Below are 6,378 nucleotides of genomic sequence, written 5' to 3' on the forward strand. Positions count from 1 at the left end.
CTTGGATGCTCTAGATAGAACTTCTAGCACAGTGTTGAATAATAGAGAAGACAGTGGGCATCCTTGTCTTGTTCCTGATCTTAGGGGGAAAGTTTTCAATCTCTCTCCATTGAGTATGATGCTGGCTATAGGTTTTTCATATATTCCCTTTATCATATTGAGGTAGTTATTTATTTATTTATTTTTAGGACATCTCATTTTTAATCAGTCAAAAATGAAAATGGTTCTGGACAATGTCAAATTCCACACACCATAATGCTATAGTTATACATTAAATATAATTACTATCTATACATATGCAAAAATATAAAGTTCTATTTCATACGATAAAACCCTTTATAGAAACCATTTTAAAATTAAGTAGAACTTCTCAACATTAGCATGTGAGGTATAAGCTCTTCCAAAGTTTCCTTTAAAGGCTGTAAAACAAAATGCTAAATCTAAAAAACACTGTCCTTTCTGCCAATTCCAAATGAAATCTACTTAAAACAAAACAAAAATTGATAGCTTGGTCACATATCACTTAAATCATACTGTTCAGGTATCTCTAAAATCCTCCATTATTTCAAGTATGGAAATATAACTCAAATATTCCACAATACAGTACCAAACAGATGGGGTATTTAGAAAAGACTTTGTTGTCATATGGCACAATACTGTTCAATTTCTTCTATACATTTTGAAATAAATATCAAGTTTTTGTTTTGTTTTTCTTCTAAAAGGCCAAAATTATAATCTACATTAGGTAATTTTGACTGTGGTTAAGATAGTGTGTAAAATATAACATCAATATTTTATCACAAAAGTAAAGCTGGTAACAAATTATAAAAGGAGTCAGTACTTAAACATACTCAGGGATTATAGCTCATCATGATAGAAATACTCGTCATGGAGCTGTCTGCCGTAATCTGTAGCTTCACTGGTAAGAAACAAATCCTGATTTTCCAGAATCTCTGCTTCAGAGAGCTTTTTATCACTATTCAAATCCATTTCATCAATTAGATGAAGAGCCTCTTCCTGGGCAATGCCCTGATTATTGGGCACTACCCAAGATAACAGCTCTTGGGGATCAAGCCTGCCATCGTTATCACTGTCATAATCATTCACGAATCTTTCTCAACAAGTATCCATTCTGGATCTTCATTTGCAGTTGGATCCTGCCTGTAATCACCAAGAAATTCTTTCAAACTAACAAATCCATCATCATTTTTGTCATGTTCTTCTAATGCCCCTTGAATAACAAATTCCGTCATATAATCAACTTCTTCAGGATGCTCAAAAGCAATAAATTCTTCAAGACTCAAACCAGGACCTGAATCCCAGTCAGCTTTTTCAAATCGCTTCTTGTCCTTTAAATGAAGCTGCCTGAAGGACTCCTCCTCCACGTCATCCAGAGCAGCGTTCTCGTCAAAGTCGATCACGCGGTCGTACATATGAATGTTGTATTCATCCGAAAGACACGCTGCCGTCACTGTTTTTATCGTATTCGACAAACTGTTGCTTTGCTTCTTGCATAGCATAATGTTTAAAAGACATTTGAATCCATGACCTGAACTCACTATCGGTGAGAAAGCCGTCTGCATCCAAGTCAATTTTCTTTATGATCGATTTCAGCCTTTTGTGCTGCTCTTCGGTGCTGAGTTTAACATATTCATCCACTTCTTCCTGGCCGCCCAGCAGCGCCTCGCGGTCCTAGTCACCGCGGTGCTCGCCCTTCTGGTAGTGCGGGTCCTCGGCGTTCTCCGCGCCCGCCGCTGCCGCCAGAGCAGCAGCCCCAGCGCTGCGGGCCTCGGGCCCAGCCGCATCGCGGAGGCCCGCCACGGACACAGACCCCGGAAGCGGCGGGCCCAGGCCCGCGGTGGCTCCGCGCAGACGTCGGGGGAGGGCGGGCGCGCGGTAGGGAGGCTGGGGGCGCCAACGCAGACCCGGGAGAGAGCGGCGCACGACCTCCCCAAGAACCACCAGGGCACGCACAGGCGACAGTTACAGCCGAGGTAGTTATTTTTGATTCCTATTTTTTGGAGTGTTTTTATCAGAAAGGGACTCTGAAATTTGTCAAATGCTTTTTCAGCATCAAAATGATCATGTGATTTTTCCCTTTCAATTTGTTAATGTGCTGTATTACATTTATTGATTTTCTTGTATTGAAACTTCCTTGTATTCCTGGTATAAACCCCACTTGGTCATAGTGTATAATTCTTTTAATGTGTTTTTGGATTCAATTTGCTAATATTTTATTGAGAATTTTTGCATCTATGTTCTTTAGGGAAGTTGGCCTATAGTTTTCCTTTCTTATAGCATCTTTACCCGGTTTTGGTATTAAAATGATATTAGCTTCATAAAGTGATTTAGGTAGAGCTCCTCTTTCCTCGATTTTTTGGAAGTGTTTGAGCAAGATTGGTGTTAGTTCTTTCTGGAATGTTTGATAAAATTCCCCTGTAAAGCCATCTGGCCCTGGGCTTTGCTTTGTAGAAAGAGTTTTGATATCTGATTGAATCTCTTTACTTGTGATTGGTTGTTGTGATCTTCAATTCTTCCTGAGTCAGGGTAGCATGTTTGATGTCTCCAGGAATTTGTCCATGTCATCTAAGTTGTCTAGTTTGTTGCTGTAAACTTGATCATAGTATCCTCTTATATTTCTTTTATTTCTTCAGGGTCTGTTGGTAGCGCACTTTTTCTCTTTTCTAATTTTGTTTATTTGCATCCTCGCTCTTTTTCTCTTTGTCAGTCTTGCTAGCGGCCCATCAATTTTATTGATTTTTCTCAAAGACTCAACTTTTGGTTTTATTGACTCTTTCTATTGTTCTCCTGTCCCCCCATTCATTACCTCTGCTTTAATCTTTGTCATTTCTCTTTTATTTGCTTTGGGGTTATTTTGCTGTTCTTTCTCAAGTTCCTCCAAGTGTGCTATTAAGTACTCAATTTTTGTTCTTTCTTCTTTTATAAAATAGGCATTGAATGCAATAAATTTCTCTCTCAGCCCAGCCTTTGCCACATCCCATAAGTTCTGACAAGTTGTATTCTCACTTTCATTCATCTCCGGATAGCTACTGATTTCCCTAGCAATTTCTTCTTTGACCCACTGGCTGTTTAAAAGTGTGTTATTTAATCACCAAAAAATTCATGAGTGTTCTCATTCTTTGGTAATTATTGAGATCTAGCTTCATTCCATTGTGATCAGAGAAAGTGCTTTAAGTATTTTCAATGTTTTTAAATTTATAAAGACCTGCTTTGTGCCCCAGCATATGATCTATCCTGGAGAATGTTTCATGAGCACTAGAGGAGAACATACATCCTTGGGCTTTGGGTTGCAATGACTTATATATGTCTGTTAGATCTAACTCACTTATCAGGTTATTTAAGTTCTTTATTTCCTTGTTGATCTTCTGTTTGGCTGTTCTATCTATAGAGGAGAGTGGTATATTGAAGTCTTCTATTATTCTTGAAACATTTATTGCTCCCTTCAGTTTTGCCAATGTCTGTCTCATGTACCTTGGAGCTCCTTGATTGGGAGCATAAAGATTTATGATTGTTATATCCTCTTGGCTAAATGACCCTTTAATTAGTATATAGTGTCCTTCTTTGTCTCTTATGATGTCTTTACATTTAAAGTCTATTTTGTCTGATATTAGTATAGCTACTCCTGCTTTCTTTTGGTTTCAACTTACATGGAAAATCTTTTCCCATCCTTTCACTTTCAATCTATTTGTATCCTTGTGTCTAAGATGAGTCTCTTGTAAGGAGTATATAGCTGGATTATGTTTCTTAATCCATTCTGCCAATCTGCATCTTTTAATTGGTATGTTTAGTCCATTAACATTCAAAGTTATTACTGAAAAGGCGTTTCTGATTCCACCAGCTTATCTTTTTTTATTTTATTAGTCAGATCTATATATTCTTTTCCCTCTTTCTTTTTGTATTCTTTAAAATACCCTTAGTGGTACTCTTCAATTCTGTGCCCTCCTCCAGACCTCCCTCTCCTGTCCTTTTTTTTTTTTTCAGCTGTCAGATCTCCTTTTAGTATTTCTTGTATGGCCAGTCTCTTGTTGACAAATTCTTTCAGGACTTCTTTGTTTGTGAAAACTTTAATCTTTTCCTCAGTTTTGAAGGACAGTTTGGCTGGCTACAGAATTCTTGGCTGGAAGTCTTCCTTATTCAGGATCTTGAATATATCATACCAGGGTGCTTCTTGCCTCCAGATGCTAGTTGAATAGTCTGAATTCAGTCTTATTTTATTTCCCTGGTATATAGTACATTGTTTTTCTCTTGCTGCTTTCAGGATTTTCTGCTGCTCTTCAACATTCGACAGACTGATTAATATGTGTCTTAGGGAAGGCCTATTTAGATTTATTCTGTTTGGAGTTCTGTTGGAAATCTTTCTCATTCAGGATCTTGAACATATCATACCAGGGTGCTTCTTGCCTCCAGGGTGCTAGTTGAGTAGTCTGAATTCAGTCTTATTTGGTTTCCCATGTATATAGTACATTGTTTTTCTCTTGCTGCTTTCAGGATTTTCTGCTTCTCTTCAACATTTGATAGACTGATTAGTATGTATTGTGGGGAAGGCCTATTTGGATTTATTCTGTTTGGAGTTTGTTGTGCTTCTTTAACTTGTATATTTATGTCCTTTATGAGGGTTGGGAAGTTTTCTCCCATTATATCCTCAACTACTCTTTCTAGCCCTTTGCCCCTCTCTTCTCTTTCTGGGGCACCAATGATTCTTATATTTGTGTACTTTGTTTTGTCTATTATTTCCCTGAGATCCAGTTCAAATTTTTCCATCTTTTTTGCCATTTGCTGTTTTGAGTCTTAGAAGTCAGTGATCCTGTCCTCTATGTTACTTATTCTTCCTTCTGCCTCTTCAAATCTGGTGTTTTGTGCCTCTGGTATGTTTTTTATTTGGTCAACAGAGCCTTTAATCTCTGTAATATCCACGATTTTTCTATTTATTCTTTCAAATTTCTCTTTGTTCTCTTCTAGTGTCTTCTTGATCGCCTCTATGTCATTTGCTATCCCATTTATTTTATTAAGTAGAGTTGTGTGAATATCTTTGTTTAGTTGTTCCTACATCCATGTCTCCTCTGGTGTTTTAATTTGGTCATTAAGCAGGGCTATATCTGTCTGCATTGTAATATGCTTTGTGATCTTCTGGCATGTAAATATCTTGATTGATTTACTTGGGGAGTTGATTTCTTTCAGTAGTCTAAGGCCTTGTGTTTGCAGGATGGTTGTACAGCAGGGAGCAGGGTATGGGGTGGGGCACTCAGTGTGGTGATTTGCTTCAGTGCAAGTATACACGCAGATTGGGGGTGTTACACTGATGTTTGTGAATGTGGGCACTCAGCAGCCAGGGAGGATGTAGCTGTACAGGTGCACCAATCTGGTGTGCACTGGTCTAAGGCATGGGGACTTTTGTGCACATGCAGACAGCTGAGCCAATAGGTTGGCATTATGCCTTCATGGATTGAGAGCAGGTGTGACCCAGTTGTGCAGGTCAGGACTTTCTCAGAGCTGGGAAGTGTAGCTAAAGGGCGTGCACATGCATGTTTCTAGGACTGCTATAAAGTGCAGTTCCCAGAGCTGAATGATGTGATTGAGGGCCCATGCACATGTGTGGGCCTAGAAGTGCCATAAACTGATGTGCAGAGCTTTGGAGGGGGTGGGCTGAGGCCACATCCCCAAAGGAGAGCAGAGGTAGCTTGGGTATGGAGGTTAGTGCCCACATCCTTTATGTGCTGGTAACAGCCTGCAGGGAACACGGAAGGGGAGGAAGTGTTCAGGAGGGGTGCAGGAGAGGTGGGTTTGGCTGCACTTGGAGTAGGGTTTGGGGGCAGTTATGTCCACTAGGGCCTGGTGGGGTGGGGGTGGGGGCACCTGGAGCACAGGGAATGGGAGCTGGTGATGAGTATCAGGTGCACGAGGTGTCGGGTGAGTCACCAGTCATTGGGTTGTGCTGCTGAGGGTAGCACACCCAAGGAACATGGCCTGTCTTACTTCCTAGTCCCCAGCTTCTGTCCATGCACTCCCATGGGCTACATGCCTCTGCACCTGGCTCCAGCTTTCTGCCTCTCAGTTCAGTGCAGAAGGCTCTCCCAGGTCAACCACACTCCAAGTTGCCACTTCAATTGCCCTCCTGTCCCTTCTCTAACTTTTCCATGGAGCAGGGCTAATATTGAGCTACTCTATTCAGCCATCTTCCCAGAAGTCCCTTCCCTTTTTATTTTTTAAAAATGAAAAAGTTTATTTTTATCTTTCTAAGTTCTCCCCTCAGCATTTCATTGGTTTTCCCTTCCGCCTGTCCCCAAATTTCTTCCATGCCTCATGACCAGGGAACTTGGTCCTATCAAGCCTATGATTGGAGTCCCAGAATGGCTTTTA

General features: G+C 40.3%; 1 pseudogene; it reads right to left on the reverse strand.

Moving 5' to 3' along the window:
• Nucleotides 1–433: 433 nt before the first annotated feature.
• On the reverse strand, nt 434–1,805 carry LOC143671514 (reticulocalbin-2 pseudogene; annotated as a pseudogene).
• Nucleotides 1,806–6,378: the final 4,573 nt, after the last annotated feature.

This window comes from Tamandua tetradactyla, chromosome X (assembly GCF_023851605.1).
Source record: "Tamandua tetradactyla isolate mTamTet1 chromosome X, mTamTet1.pri, whole genome shotgun sequence".
Classification (NCBI taxonomy): domain Eukaryota; kingdom Metazoa; phylum Chordata; class Mammalia; order Pilosa; family Myrmecophagidae; genus Tamandua; species Tamandua tetradactyla.